We start from the raw sequence: 16,749 nt of genomic DNA on the forward strand, positions 1-16,749 counted from the left end.
TATTATTATTATTATTATTATTATTATTATTATTATTATTATTATTATTATTATTATTATTATTATTATTATTATTATTATTATTATTCTATATTTGATACCATTGCCAGGGGCAGGGGAAAGGGACTCTCTCTCTTCTGAGAAGAAGGGAATTCATTTTCCTGGAGCAAGCATGGAGGCTAGATCAGTGTGGTAATGCTGGTCCTGACCAGAGGGAGCTCTTTGGGGGCATGGCTGTGGTAGGGTAAAGCTCTGTGTTCTCTTTTGTACCCTTTTGTTATTTGTATTGCCGCTGTTACAAGTTAATTTTCTTATCTCATTGCTGTTTCCAGTAAATTGTTCTTATCCCAGCCCATCTTTGCCTTTTGTGCCTCCAATCTTTTCTCTACAGGGGGCAGGAGAAGGGAAGCAAGTGAGCTGCATGGAGTTTTGGAGGGGGCACTAACTTGGGGAATACTGTTATTAAATAACAACAACCAATTTCTCTGCCACTGCAAATACCACAAAGTGCAAAACAGACCAATGCCAGTGCAAGACCCACCTGCAACCTCAGCACTGCCAACAATTCTGGCACAGATGCCACCACAAACCAAGGACTTTTTGTAACTGTTGCTGCACTCCATAAACACCCCATAATCAATATTGCAATTTTCCATCTTTTTAGATGCAGTTTCAATTTAATGCCCTCGTGGGGTGTTTGTTTTGCAACTCAAATCTCACAGGTTTTATGCAAATCTCCCAAAACCTCCATGAGCAGCAGCAGGTAAACACAGACAGATACCTGCTTTTTGGTGGACTTGCTGAAAAAAGCAGAGTGAACCCAGCTGCAGGAACACAGGTGAGGTGTGAGTGCAGCATGCAAAGACTTCCCTGACTGGGAAAGTCAGGAAACAGCAACACCACAGTACACCAAATAAAATCCTCCCTTAAATCTGCCTCATTTCTTGCTATATCCTGCTATCACGCTTGGAAATTTGGGAGGGGGAAAAACCCCCAATGGAGGCAGATAAATCAGAGTTCTTGACTCGCTGAGTTTTCATTTCACATCCCTCTCTTGCAGTTCTCTGGCTCCTCCTGGTCTTACCTTCCCCCTGAATTTCCTATGTAAAATGTAAAATTCCCCATGAAAAATGACTCTGCTGACCAGAAAACAAAAATAAGGTTTTCCTTGAGGCATGTCAGGCTTTCTGGCACCTGCAGGGAGCTGTCCCTATCCAGACCCCGAGCCAAGGCACTAATGATTGAGATGGGAACACCTTGATTAATCACCACAATTGAAACATTTTTCATTTGCCCATTTGAAAGCAATTTTTGGGCCATATTTCCAACCTCAATGATGAAAGAGAAGTTTGAAATATGACATGGTGATTTATAGGGAGTTACAATGGGTTTCAAACTCCTTTAGTAATGCTTAATAAGACTGTCTTTTCCATTTACTCCAAATGGGAGTAAATCTCTGCCTGGTCTGAACTCAACACGATGAAGAAATTGAGATCAAAAAAGGACTGGAAAGTGTTCATGGTGTGAGACAGGTATGCTAAATTCTTTTTCACAACGTTTTTTGCACGACAAAAGGTATGGCCTGGCCTCAGAGGTGCATCTTGTGGTCATAGGGGCTTCAGGAGGAGGAAAGCTGAAAGAGTTTGGTGCCTGGAAACTGTGGAGACAAATACACAGTGCAGAAAGCCATGAGAAACCAAGTTGGTTCTCAGAAGCCTTCAGGTAATTTCTATCATTAACCACTTAGAGTGATGCATTCCAGAAGGTAATTAAATGGACACCCACCACCATCACATCTTTCTGTGCCTTTCAAGGAAGGTGTCAGGACCCTGTTGGCACAATTTGCTGAGTAGTTTGAGTTTGGTCTCCTTGCTGGAGATGCTTCCAGGCCAGGCTGCACTTTGTGTGCTCCACAGACACAGCTCCTCCAAAGAGAACAACTCAACACACACAAAATACATGGCAGGGCACCGAGTGCTTTTGATGCCTTGAGATTTTAGTCTTTGTGTTTTCCAAATCCTGTGCTGCATTAGTGCACAGCTCTAAACTCCACATGAAGTGTCAGCTCCTGTCTTCACATCTTGGTCAGACAAAACAATTTCTCTGGGCCTGGAACCCAAGGACACCCCACAGCCTCAGGACCCAAAAATGATAAACAAAAGTGAATTGTGGGGGAGCAAACTGGGGGAATGTGACTTCATTGCCTGAAGCTGTAATTGGAGAATTTACCCCTGATATGTAAATGGACCAAACTTAAATCTGCCTGAAAAACTCGTGGGCACTGTCCATCCTGGGTGTAGCCTCTGGGAGGCTCTGACTGCCCAAGGTGTATCTGTGAAAGGCCTTTAATAAATTCCCACTTTATTCTCTTAGCTCTGCCTAGCCTCTGTCCTAGGCAGCCACTCCAAGGCAACACTTCCACTCACTTTGAAATACAGATTGGAAGGAGAGCATCAAGCATGGAGGATCCCCCCAAAAAGTGGTCATTGTGGTGACCCCAATCCCCCCCACACTCAGCAGAAAAGTGACTTCAACCTGTACCCAACCTGTACCTTTATCAGAATGGGTCAAAATCAGGCTAAGGAGATGTTCATCACTTCCTTCATCGTGTGTTTTTCGTTTTGGCTGAAGCAGGGTCACCAGCAAGAATCAAAGGGCAGCCTAGAGGAAATAATCCTCCCCCTACTGGTTCTGCCTACTAAAAGGGGACTGCCAAACGAGGCAAGACTCAAAAGAAAAGACTCAAAGAAAAGATGCTCTGCTGGGCCATGGACCAAATGAAGGGTTTGGTTTTTTCTTTGAGAAGCCCCCACCTAAATATAACCAGTTTAAAGTGAAACCAGGCACTTTTGCAGAATATTTACGCAAATTGAAGGGGCCAGTCCCATTTTCAGTAACCAAATACCTCTCTTTGCTCCTACAGGAGGGGAGTTGCAGCCAGCAGGGTTTTATTTTCTGTGTCACCTGCCGGGTGCCCTGGTTTTGGCACGGATCAAGCACATTTGTCACTCTGTCAAGCCCTAATTTTAGTGATCAGGGTTGACTAAAGGACTGTGAAACCCTTGGTTTCATGTATATCTTATTTTAAGCTCTGCATTTCATTTATTTTTAGTTGGTGACCATTTCTTTGCACTCTACTACCGGCTGTGCCAAAATTCTGCAGTGATAACAACCTATATTTCAGTATATTTTCACAAAAATATATCTGTGTTTTCCTACAGGCTGCTTATGCCTTGTAGGGCTCTTAACAATATGTTATCTACACTTGAGCTTTAAAACAAGACTCCCTGCACAGACTGATTTCTTAAAAAAAAAAAAAGTGTAATTCTGCTCTGAAATACTCACTCCATTTAGGGAAGGGTTGGTACAATTTAAATTACATCAACAGAAAACAGCAAAAATTCCTCCAAATAAAGCCACACCAAGGTCATGACTCACCACATCCTGCTCAATTAATGTACATAATTAGACAATTAATACATATAATTGCTTAAATAATATAAAGCAAAGCAGCCTTACTGTTAGGGGGTGCTCAGGGAGCCACTGCCCTGGAAGTGTCCTCCCACTGCCCCGAAAACTGGGTAGGGATCACAACCTGGAAAAGCAAAAATCAAATATGTGAATATTGACAGAAACTATAAAACAAGAAAGTGAAATATTAAGCAGAGGATGAAGGTCGGCACTAGGAAAGGTGTTCTGGCAGTGTCAGTGAAGCCATGGATGGCAAGTTGCTCTTAATGCTTTTTTTCTGGAGGATGATGGAGAAAATGGGAGAAATCAAGGGAAACCTAGGTGGGAATATCCCCTGGAGATGAAAGCAGGACTGAGCTAGGTCAGGGCTTTTCCCCATCAGGTCTGAACATCTCCCAAAAAGGACAAAAAACAAATCAGATTTTTAGAGGTCGAACCGAGATATGTCCAGAAAATGAAGGAGTGCCTCTTGTTGGTCTGTGCACAGAGGATGGAGGAGAAGCTGTCCTGTCCTGTCCTTTTCCACTCCTGGTGGGTGCTGGAAGCTCCTCACGGGATCACACTGAGGGTTACTGCTACAATCCAGGTCTGAAAAGGAGAAAAAGAGGAAACAAGGAATGAAACAGCACTGATGTTGGCTGTGCCCCCATTTCATGCTGGTAGTTGGCATTTCCCTGGTTAATTAAAATATTTCCTTGAGTGTCAATGTGTTTTTATACTTGGGCTCAGACAGAGTGAACTGGGAAACAGCCACTACCTCCAAAATGGGGGAGCTCCCAGACACTACTGAACAAGGAAAAGTCCACCCATATGCTGGGGGTGACTTTGCAGCTGCCAAGAATCTGGCCTTTATGGGATTGGGGTTTCTAGGCTCATCTCAGCAGTTTCAGTGGAAAAACTAAGGTGGGCTGAGCAAGGACCAGCACAGCCACTGACACAGGGGTGTTTTGTGTTTGACTGCAAAAAAAAAAAAGGAATGAAAGATAAAATTCACCAGATCTCTCCATACATAACAGCTCTAGTGAGACCTTCAATATCCATCTGATGAATGTCCCTCAATATACATCACCTCCAGATATTACCTCTATGTCTATAAACATACCTGAGATCTCCAGTATTTGTCTGATGCATCTACCTTGATCTATATCTCCTGGTAAAGAGCTCCTCAGATCTCCAGCATAAATCCCTTACATTATATATATATATATTCCAATATATGTCCCTTGATAGACACAACCTCTGCCAAGCTCCTCTCAGCCTACCCCTGATGTATCACCCTGATACAAACCCGCCCTCGACAGCTCCTCACCAAAGCACAGCTGACATGGACATCTCTGATAAACAGCTCCTGGCTGGAGCTCCTCGAATCTCTCTTACACATCCAACACATCCAGCATGGACACATCATCTTCAGGGAGCTCCTCAGAGCTCTGATAGATGTGCCACCTCCAGAGAGCCCCTCAGATTTCAATATTCATCCAAAACACCCACCCTGATACATATAACCTGGTCAGAGCTCCTCTGATTGCTGATAAATGTCCAATACAGACAGATGTATGTACACCTCCACGTTCTGAAAGGCTGATTTGAATGTGCATCTGATATATGCCACCACCACCTCCAAAGAGCTCCTCAGATGCCCAAAATACACCTGAAACACCTCCCAACCTGCACAGAACCTCCAAAGAGCTCCTCAGATGCCCAAAATACACCTGAAACACCTCCCAACCTGCACAGAACCTCCAAAGAGCTCCTCAGATGCCCAAAATACACCTGAAACACCTCCCACCATGCACAGAGCCTCTGGACAGCTCCTCAGATCCCAAGATACACCTGAAACACTTTCCAACCTGCACAGAACCTCCAAAGAGCTCCTCAGATGCCCAAGATACACCTGAGATACCTCCCAACAATGCTCAGAACATCTGGAGAGCTCCTCGGCTGCCCATCACACACCCCAGGGCAGCATCTCTGCTGCACATCACCAGCAGAGAGCCATGTCTGGTGTGGTGAGGCCAGGCAGGAGATCCATGAGAACTGTTTCCCCTGGTTTTAGCTCCATCCCAAACCCCAGGAAAGAACAGCAGGTGCAGTTTTGTGCCTTCAGGGCAGGTGTCCATCATCTCCCCCAGGAACATGGGTCCAAAGGAGTTACATGGAGAAGCTTGCATTTCTGGAAACCTGGCCTATGGTCATTGCCCAAGGAGAGATCTGGAAACAACTGGGTCATTTCAGGGCAAAACACAGCAGAAACCTCCAAACGTGGAAAATTTGGTGGAAGAGACAAAAGGTCAAGGTGCCTCTTGACTTCTCATGCCAGTGTTAGGTCCTGCCAAGTGATGTAGGGATCTAATCTGCTCAGAAGGGCCTGAGTCCAAAACTCTTCCACCACAACAGCAGGTGAAATATTAAGATTATTTATGGTTAATAATTAATGCTCATGCCTTGGAGGAGCATGAATGGGCTGATGCCAAATACAGAGACTTGATTTTCATTTGATTTGTCCTGACATCGCGATGGAAAAGCTCATGTTTTGCACCAGACCTTCATCCTATAAAGACTTTTTTCTATCCCACAGGAAAGACTTTTGTCATCTGGGCTTGCTGTGTGAACAAAACATGAGGGCTGGAGGAAAAGGAGCAGAAATAAGGCTCTGTCAGTATTAAGAGAGCTCTGACAGACTGGTAGAATGATTTTCATCCTTGGAGGTGGCCAGGCCTGAGGCCTTGGGTGCTGCATGCATTTAGGACAAAACCATTGTGCAACTTCTGCAGAAATTATGCCATTTTTGTCCCCATCACGAGGAACACAAAGAGCCAGCCCCACCAGGGACATCTCCCTGAACACCCTTGCAGGAAGAGAGAAGTCTTTTTGAGCTGGCACGCACTTTTAGCAACTTCAAAAGGCATCCTTTGAAGTTTAGCAAAGGCCTTTGAAGTCCTCCCGGTGCGAAAGGGAATGGAGGAGATGCCTCCTTCAAGATGCTCCACCACAGGCAATGCAAGGCAGCAAGATCCACGGTGTCCCAGGCTCATGGTTGTATTCAGCAGCTGCCCCAGGGTCCTAAATGAGACACCATTTCTGACAAGTCATCAATCCCCACAAATGCCCTAAATCCTGATTTGCTGGCCTGAATAGCATCCAACAGCAGAGATGGGAGCCCAGTGTCCTGGGACAGCAGCCTCCACCCCGGCTGCAAAAAGCCAAGGGCATCCCTGTTAACAAGTTTTTAGTGAAGTGTAAGGGAATGCTAATAAAGCTGACATTTAGCAAAAGAAAATTCAGGATTTTTGTGAAAAGTGTAGGATTTTAAAGCAAGAAGGTTTTTTCCAGCATGTCACTTTGTTTCTTCCAATGTGAGCAGGCCGTGGAGCTTCCAGCCTCATCATGTCAATGCTGTTTAATTGTGCCTATCATGTTTTAATAAATTTAATGTCAGCTCCGCTGACTTAGAAGGAAACCACAAATGGTGAAATCCCCAGTAATGCTGGTTTTTGTTGAATTATTTTTATACCCCACACTATGCCCAGCAGCAAGCTCTACTGGCCCCAAACTCCACACCCATGGGGACAACCAAAGAAACCCTGTCCGTGTGAAAAACAGTACAAATGCAGAAATTGAAGCTCAAGTTTCAGTTAACCCCTTAAGGAGCTCCAAGGGATGATCACAAATCTCCAAATACCTTGGCAACACCTGCTGCCATCTGCCAGGAGGACTTTTGTGATAAAAACCTTTGGTGTGCTGGGCTTTTCCCCACACAGTGCAATTCCTGTAGCATTTCCAGCCTCTGGATAAGGGCTGGGGTCAGGTTTTGGGGATGCTCAATGGGGCAAAGAAGAATATATTTTCATTTCAGAAGTTAAACTGGTGATGCACAAACCCCACCCTTTCTCAGAGAGAGCGAAAGATTTGAGACATGCCCAAATATTTTTGTATTTCTGCAAAATCAAAGCTGCTTTGAGGCAAAACACGGCGGGGAGAGATGTATCTGTTGGCAGAGCCCTCCTGTAGGGGCTCACATTAATCCAAACGGGGCATGTAGAGAAATATTGGACATCCCCACCCCAGACATGTGCATGTGAACACATCTGGATCCAGGGAACAAAAGCAGCCTCTCTCCACTGCGCTGATAAATAATGGAAAGGCAAAGTGCCCTGCAGAAGCAGCACCATACTGTTCGGCCTCAGGCGAGACGGAGGAAAATTCGGTACCCATGAGGTCTGGAACAGTGGGATTAATAACACATCAATTTTAATGCAGGGTGGCTTGTGCGTTTCTTTCCCTTTTCCCTTTTTTTTTTTTTTTTTTTTTTCCCTGCTTCACAAACAGCAAAGTGAATGTTTGAGCATCTCAGTGGGGGGTTAATGAGGACTCTGATTAGTTATTCAGATTTGCCGATGCTGCCTACATCCATTCTCGGATGGGGGAGTAGCAGGAAAGGGTTTGCAGAAACAGCTCTTAAAGATGACCTGCTTGGCTTTCACAGCTCAGGGGGATGGAGGCTTTGGGGGGCTCACATTACCCCAAAATCCTACTGCCAGCTTTGAGATAGAAAAGTTTATTTTCCCATCATTTGCAGGGGATGCTAAAAGCTGCTGCACGTTCAGCCATGCCAAGTCCTGTAAAGTTTCTGAGGAAAACATTTGGATTTGTGGGATTTTTTTCACTTGAGAAAAAAAAAAAAAAATCTTGGGTGCCCTTAATAAAATTTGTGTGCAGTTCTGGTCAGACGTATAAGACCAAAAATGATGGATGGACAGATGCAAGGACGCATGGACCCATGGATGCAAAGATGCATGGATGAACACACATGTTGAAAAGACACAAGGATACATGGAGACAAGGCTGGAAGAAAGGATGGATCACCCCATAAGCCACCACTGGGCTGCAAAAATGCAACACCTGCTGCAGTATTTCCTACAGCATCCCATAAAAGTCTAACAGTGGTTTATGTCCTTGCGAAAAAGCAATGAGCTCACCTCCTTGCTCCTTGACCCAGGGATATTTTAAGCAGGTTGAGCTCACATCAGTATTTTAAGAAGGTTGAACTCCTGTAATTCGGGGGTTTCTTTCCAGATTTAGGCTTTTGCTCTTCACCTGCATCAAAAATCAAAAGGGAACCTGAGAAAATAAGTGGCAGGTGTCCAAAATGATGCCACAAAAGGCCTGAAGGATGGAGCCAGGGAGGTATTTCATGGTATTGCAAAGGGGCCAATAAAAAATTCAGGCATTATTTTAGGACTCACTCTAGGATTTGTGTAGAAGAAGAAATATTTGAAGGATGAGCAGGAGGGTGAAGGCATTGTCTCAGTGGTAAATTCATCCCAACAATGAATGTCAACACTGGATTTCTTTGTGGGTCTAGAGACCCAGCTGGGTCTTGCTTTGAGTATCACTCAACCTAGCATCCAACAGGGGTTTTGAGGACCTAAACTCTCTGGTATTTGTGTCATTTCCCACAACACCTGCCAGGGTCTAAGGGGAAAGACAAATTAGTTATCCTTCCTATTTCACATGGAGGCACTCCATCCCAAACAGGCTCTTTTCCCAGGACTGCCTCCATATGCTTTGTCTGGGTTTTAAACGGTGTGTTAATTGTTCTGAATTAACAGCTCCAGCTGGAGAAGCAAACAAGCAATTTGCAACCTTAAGATAACACCCAACTTATCTCAAGTGATTTAAATTGGGATATTTTTTTTTTGTTTGTTGGTCCGGGGGAGGTGAGGTTAGTGGTTTTTTGGGGGTTTTGGGTTTGGTTGGTTTTTTTTTTTTTTTTTTTTTGAGGGGATATAATGCCTTTCTGATTGTGAATACACTGTCCAGAGCCTGGCTAAAATCACTTAGAGCACCCAATCCATCAGGAGTGGCCATTGGCACATGGTCACAGGAGGAGATGGGATTGTAGAACAAAGAGAAAAGATAAAAAATCTCTGCATTTCACTTTGCTTTAGAGACAGGAAAAATCTAATATATCCTCATGATTTCTGGGCAAACCACTGTCTGCAGAAGAGCTAAGGATTATTTTCTCCCCAACACCTTTTATTTTCTATTACATAGATTCAGGGAATCCCAGAATGGTTTGGGTTGGAAGGGACCTTAAAACACATCTTGTTCTAACTCCCTGCCACAGGCAGGGACACCTCCCACTACCCCAGGTTGGTCTAAATCCCCATCCAGCCTGGCCTTGGACATTCCCAGGGATGGGACAACCTGTGCCAGCGCCTCACCATCCTCACAGGGAAGAATTTCCATTTACAGCTTGTTTCACAATATTCAAGCTCTCAAGAAAACCAAAAAAACCCAACAGCAAACTCTTTCAAGCTTTGCCCTCTTTCATCTTTTTCTCTTTTGTTTTTTTTTTTTTTTTTTCATTTGCTGCTATATAGAGGAAGGGAGAAGGAAAGAACATGATAGTTATTTGTTTACAAGACTGGATCTTCATTTTTTTAAAAAAATTGTCATTTCAGCAATTTAAATCCTTTCTAATCTCATTCAGGGTGTGGGATTCAAGGAGGAAAGTCCACCCCTCTCTCCCCACCTTTCCATGCCTGGTTTTAAGAGGAGTCAACAGTGTTGGCAGTGAAACAGACGCCACAAGAAAACATTTCTATGATTATGACCAAGTGTCTGTTGCCAGATTGAGTGGAAACTCCTCTTGCTACTTGTCCTGGTTCCAGCCAGGAGAGGGTTAATTTCTGCAGTAGCTGGGATGGGGGCATGGCCAGGACCTGGTTATTCTATACCACTTCACATCATTTTTTGGGGGGAGGGGCAGGAAAGGGACTCCCTTCCCAGCCGGAGCAGCTCTACCTTAAGGTGAGCATTTCTGTATGTGAATCAAAATGCTCTTTTGGTGCCATTTTGTTATTAGTATTGTTGCTCTTACTGTTTGTTTTCTCATTCCGGTTTCCAGTAAATTGTTCTTATCTCAACCCATATTTTTGATGATGATCTTTTCCTTTCATGCCTTCAATTCTCTTCTCCAGGAGGAGAAGGGGAGGGAAAAGGGGATCCAGTGAGTGGCAGCGAGGTTTGCAAAGCCTCAGCAGAAGCACTAAACTGGGGGGACCATTCCTAAATCATGACTCTACCCCAGCCAAGACTGAGTTGGGAGTCAACATCCATCAACCCCCAGAAATTTTCCAAGAATGGGTCCTATCAGATGACTGGGGCTGTGATGGGGTCATGGTCTTCTGGTGAAGTTGGAACACTTTGTCTCCATTTTGTCTCCTTTTCCCAGAGGAAAAAAGGTCTAACTGTGCCCTGAAGACATGAAGAAGGGACATTAAGATGAAATGATGCATCCTTCTCCAACAATGGGAGGCACCTCCAAAACACAAACCCAACTCTGGGGCTGTGGGACTCATTGTAGCCTCGGATGCCCAGATCCCCAGTGCCAAGCTGTGCTACCTGACGACCTCCTGGCACACGGATAAAGTAACAGGAGAAGCGATAAATCACTTTGGCACCTTCCCTGGGCATGGCAGCCCTTGATAAAAAACCAAAACTCAGGGGAGGGAGTCTGACACCACACTATTCCCAGTGCATTCTCTTGCGCAGATTAATCCTTCTTGATGGAGAATTACAATTAGGGCTTCGTCTTAAGGAGATATCAGCAATCAGATATCTTATCAAATGCCACCTCAATTATTCAAATAATCCCTGGCTCTTAGATTTGGGTGCTGTTTAGGGAAAGCAGTCCGATTAATGTGCTGACACTTCCCCATCACGTCCGACATCCTCAACTTCATGTCTGATTACGGAATTTGCATTCAATTTAATTTTTTCCATCTGGAGTAAATGAATAATCCGAGTACCTACCCCAGCCTTAATTACATTTGTTAAATTAAAAACCTGGGATGTGAGAAATTTAAATGCATGTAGCTCCATGGCCAGACAAACCTGCATGTTCAACCTGCCGCAGCCCTGCCAGCTCCTGCTCCAATTTCTCTTCCTTCCCCACAGCCAGGCATCAAGGAAATTACAACTAGAAAACAAAAATTCTTTCTAAACGATGAAACAATAGATGATCTTTTGACATTTCCAGCGCTGTTTGCAAGGGAATGAGATAAAATGTAATAAATTCATATACTTCTGTGTGTTTCTTGGCTCCAGCAGCTAAAATTTCCATCTCTTTATGCAGGAGTCCTGGGGAGCAGAAATCCTTGATAATGCCAAACAATTCGACACTTTATTTTCTCTTTACTCCACACCATGCAAAACACAGGCTTCAAGCTGCCAGCTGCTGGGAGTGAAACCAGATGCCGCATCCCTTTTCCATATGGAAACAGAAATCGCCCCGTCTGGGGGGCCCGTGTGCTCCCCTCAGTCCCAGCCCTCCGTGACCCCAGGGCTGCTACTGGCACACAGCAAAGGCTCCCTCCAGCTGCAAAAAACCCACTATTTCAATGGTGCAATTGTCATTTTCTACACTCAGCCTGGCTCAGGCCAGATTCTGGTACCATCGGAGCCTGAGGACATCAAAAAAGATTCACCCCAAGCCACCGCATTTCCTAATTTTAAAATAAAGAAGTAAACAGAGAGGTGTGAGTAAAACTACTGAACTTGATAAATGTTTCAAAATAAACTTGCTGAGTTTCCCTTCTTTTGGAGATGATGAAACTTAAAGGGATGGAATTAATAGGTGGACACGAAGTGGTGATAAGAAAAGTGTCCAAATAATTAAAGAATAATTAAACATTAAATGGAAGATAAAGCGTTACCAGCTCAGACCATTTTAGGAGGAATACTTCACAGGTTAATTGGAAATGGGAAATGTCAAATAAATAAATTTGGATGTTGATCTAGATGTCAGCAGCAATGAAAACGTCGAGGAAAGTCTTTTCTCAACACTCACAAAGACTGAATTAAATAACTTACATGTGAGTGAGTGCAATGACAGCAATCCCCCAGTTTGAGGCTTGTGAGACCAGTAATAAAACATGGTTAAAAATATTCAGGGAGAGCCACACTTGGGTAAAGTGAGACAGGTGAGAGCAGAATCAAAAATAGTTTTCCCTTTCCTCCCAGCATGCTTGCAGCTCACACAACACTTCTGCACTCCCAGGAAGCTGGATTTGACTCCCCAGCCCAAAAAAATCCCTCCAGAGGGGTGTGACAGAGCATCCCCCCAGGCACAGTGGCCATCAGAGCAGGCAACTGAGATGCAGTCTAATGGGCCTGCGGTTCCTCGTCCTTCCTGACTTTCTTCTGCTTTGTTTGGAGTTAACAGTTACAGTTCCGGAGAAGAAAACATCATGTTTTAGCAATGAGGTCCCCAGCGAGGCTCTTTAAAAATTAATTAGTGCCATGCAACGTATTAGTGATGAACAGTAATTTTAGCTTTTGTACCTACTTCGTTGCCTTCTACATGGTTGTTATTCCAGCTTTTCCATGGTCCTCCCAGCCAACCAGGACCTACACAGAGCATACCAAGGGAATTATTGGCTGTGTCTCCTGGAAATACCCAATTCAACAGCAAACACACACCCCAACGTGATCTCTCTGAAGCTTTTAAATAAACTAGGGTCATATTTGCTGAGCTGGCTGGAAGGTTGGGAACCTGCCCTGCTCACAGAGGTGCCCATCATCCCAAAACAGCAGCTGTCCCAGGGATGAGCCTGTCCAAGAGTAGACCCTGAGCACTGTGGGTGTTGTGGTGTGGAGGAGGTTGTGGGTCGTGGCTTCAGCCAGGATGGAGGACAGAGGTCCTCCCTCCATGGACAGACATGGGTGGAGATCACGCAGAGCTGACGATGGAGAACCTTCAGGGATGGAGGTCTGCCAACCCCAGATGTAGCTGCCAGCCCCAAAGTTGAAGATTTTCCTCCAAACCCAAGGAAGAAGATCCTCATGTCCCAGAAATGGAGATACACTCCCAACTCTGAAGGTGAAGATACTCAGGGATGGAGCTCCACAAAACACAAGGAAGAATTCACCTAACCCCAAGGCTGGGAATTCCCCCAGCCACAAGGAAAGGGATCTCCCAACCCTGCAGATGGAGATCTCCAAAACCCAAGGATGGAGACTCACAAACTTCAAGGATCGAGCTCCTAACTCTGAGTATGGGGATCCACCAACCCTGACGATGTGGAGTCTCAAAACCCAAGGACTCTCATAACCCTGAGGACAGAGATTCTGCAGACTCTGAGGATGGGGATCCCCCCACCCAAGAATGGAGAGAGAAATCCCCTCCAGGACAAAGCCCCCCAAACCTAAGGATGCAAACCCCATCCGACGGAGGGCAATCAACCCCTGGGACATCTGTGGCTGAAATCTTCACCCCACACTGCATGGAGCAGAACCTGGGGTCATCAGCCTGGTCTGGTAATGGCCAGCTCCCAAAGTGCAACCCCAAATGAGCCACCACTGTGCTCCTTTTGGCAGTGAGCGAGGCAGCAGGGACCAAGGAACCTCGCTGTGTGCACTGCCTTCAGGTGGATTGCGGAGCTGAGGGGAAATTTGCTGGGACATCTGGAATATATTCATTTTATGGCATGTTTCATATCACAGACAGGTACTTTGAAGCAGTTAAGTAGTAGCAGGGCAGCACGTCCCCATGGGTGGGCTGCGGTTTGTGCTTTCAGCCCGAGCTGCACCGGCATGACAAAGGGGCTGGGGAGACAGAGCTGACGTTTTCCAAACACAGCTTTGTGCCTCTGGGGGCAAATCCAGCAAGAAATTAAAACCCAAAAGGCCAAAAAAAAAAAAAAAAAAAAAAAAAAAGAAGAAAAAGAAAAAAAGAAAGAAAACAAGCCCCGTGTCTAAGTGATGTTGATCCCCACATCAGGCTATTAACAGACCCATCAAAAATTGTAAATTACTCAGATAAATTAAATGGCTTAGCAACTGTGAGGAAAGGCCCTTCTGAAGATTCATTTGTTTTGCGGAAAAGAAATTATTCGGGAATTTAAAATCTTTTCCAGCAGCTCGACACAGGCACCCTGTCAAGCCCACATGTTGTTGCTCATGCAGCCCTGGGAGCTAGTCAGCCCTGAAAGGAGAATCAGAGAATCCCAGAGTGGTTTGGGAGGGAAGGGACCTTAAAGATTCTTCCAGTTCCCTGCAACTGGAAAAGATCCCACCCACTGTCCCAGGGTGCTCCAAGCTCCATCCAGCCTGGCCTTGGACACTTCCAGGGATGGGGCAGCCACAGCTGCTCTGTGCCAGGGCCTCAGCACCCTCACAGGGAACAATTCCTTCCTGATATCTAAACCTCCCCTCTTTCATTAAAGTGCTCTGTGAGCCTCCAGAAGCAGGGAGACACAGGAATGCTCCCGCTGGCGAGCCACTAACGAGGCTGCACCTCCTCCTAGAAAAACTATTAAAAGCCTCGGCCAATGAGGAGGTCTGAAAATGGGATGATTTGACCCAAAACAGCTCCATGCAGAAGGAAAGCTGGCAACTGAGCTGCAATTTAAAAAGAAAAGGGGGGACAGTAACACAGGGCAAGAAGTTAGGGTTGCAACCCTGAGTGCAGCAAGGTGCAGTGATGCCAAAATCTGCAGTGATCCCCTGAGGCCCAGTGAGCTGCAGTGATTTACCCCCCAAAGCAGAGAGCCACTGCTGTCCTCCTGTGCTAATTCATGAAGTTCATGCATTAAACCTACCTGACTTCAGAGGCAAAGCCCAACTCCCCATTCACAGCCCTTTTAGCTCATGCAAAATTCAGGGGTTGTTCACCTTCAGAAGTTATTTCGCCAGCAGCAGCAACTCAAAACCCCTTTTAGTGGAAGTTCAGAGGTATAAAAGATGCAAAGCACCCCTAAATTATTCACATGGTGTTTCAATCAAAGCCGCACTATGGGGTAAAGGGAGGGATCTGGTGACCCTGGGGGTGTCTCCCCATCTCTGTCTGGATGGGAAAACCCTTCTTGTATTTACTGGGGAGAAGTGAATGGAGGAGACAATAAAATAAAAGGGTTTTCCATATCCAGAAAGGGCTGGAGAGTGAGGAATGCAAGGAGTATCCATTTTTCAGGTGCATCCAACCAGAGAATCCTGGCTGTATTTGCCCTTTGGCAACACTGAAGCTTTTCCAAAATTTTATAGCACCAGAGGAGTAAAATTCAAGTGGGGCATGGGAAGAGAAATTGCAAACCAAGAAATCCATCAAGAAAGGACAGAAACAACTTTAAAAAAAATTTAAAAAAGAAAATTAATAGGAAACTCAATAATTATTATTTTGTATTTCAAATACAGGAGGTTTTAAAAAAAAGGAAAAGCTTTGGAAGAGATTTTTTTTTTTTTCCATTTTTTCCTCTCTGTTTTGCATCTTTCTCTTTCATTGAGCATCCAGGTGCTTCTGAGTTGGGATTTCCATTTCCAAAATTTTTGATTTTTTCTTGGGGCAAAACCCCAACAGCCCAATACAAAAAAAAACACCAAGCCCAATCCCAGAAGTAGGACACGGAGCCCTGCTCAATCCAACCTCAGCTTGAGGCTCACTAATTACCCGGTAACAGTATTTATATGCTGCCGGCACACTCGGAAATGCAGCTCCTAATAACCGAGGTCGGCATCAATATTAATGTCCTGGCTTGACTCTCCATACGTGGGGACCAACGAGAGACCAAAAAAAAACCCTCACAGCAAAGTGAAAAGAGGAGTAGAAAATGAATTTTAGAAGTATTTTTCCATCTTTGGGCAGGAAGGGAGTGCTTGAGATTAAATGAGGGGAGCAGCAATAAGAGCAAATGTAAGTTCACATCTCTGAGGCATAAATCTTCCAGCAGTGCAAAATTTTTCACCATCCGTACACGCCCTTCCTCAAACTTTGAGTTTCCCCACAGGTAGGAACAGGCCAAAAAAATCTCTTCCTGTGATGGGAATCAATTTCTAAAACTCAGTGCCTTCCCCTGACCAGTTACTCTAAGACATTCAGCTTCAAATATTCACCCCTGTAAAATTCAGTCCTCTTTTGGTTGCTCATGCAAAACCCCAGGCTTCAGGTTGGCTCAGCTGGAAACAACCTCCTGAGAACCTCTTCTTTTCCAGTGATAGTTTGGGAGCATATCCCCCCAGATCCAATATTATATTGCATGCAAATGTACACAGAATATTTGTAGAAATGTGGCTACTCAGGGCACAGTGTGGGTTGCATACGTGTCCCAGCACCACTCCATAATTTGATTAAAAACGGTCTTTTCTTAATAATTTCTACGCAGAGCCACTTGTCACACCAGGAGCATTAAAGCAGAGTTTAAATGGAGTTAATAAAGTATTAATAGCCTGCAGTAAGGCTGTGATAGATTTGAGCTGCATGTGATCAGTACCCCT

General features: G+C 44.8%; 1 protein-coding gene across 8 annotated transcripts in view; it reads right to left on the reverse strand.

Moving 5' to 3' along the window:
* PKNOX2 (PBX/knotted 1 homeobox 2) overlaps positions 1 to 16,749 on the reverse strand; it is a 91,043-nt gene that overhangs the window by 35,971 nt on the left and 38,323 nt on the right. For 2 of the 8 annotated variants that reach the window (XM_053963393.1, XM_053963394.1), the window contains exons 2-3: positions 3,909 to 4,059; positions 3,520 to 3,595 (exon numbers count right to left, since the gene is read on the reverse strand). The gene's annotated coding sequence lies outside the window, so the exon portion shown is untranslated. Of the gene's footprint in view, positions 1 to 3,519; positions 3,596 to 3,908; positions 4,060 to 6,358; positions 6,423 to 8,450; positions 8,569 to 11,373; positions 11,459 to 12,822; positions 12,889 to 16,749 lie in introns of those variants that run through there. The other 6 variants (XM_053963386.1, XM_053963389.1, XM_053963388.1 and 3 more) reach the window with 6 other exon arrangements.

This window comes from Vidua chalybeata, chromosome 23 (assembly GCF_026979565.1).
Source record: "Vidua chalybeata isolate OUT-0048 chromosome 23, bVidCha1 merged haplotype, whole genome shotgun sequence".
NCBI classification, from domain to species: domain Eukaryota; kingdom Metazoa; phylum Chordata; class Aves; order Passeriformes; family Viduidae; genus Vidua; species Vidua chalybeata.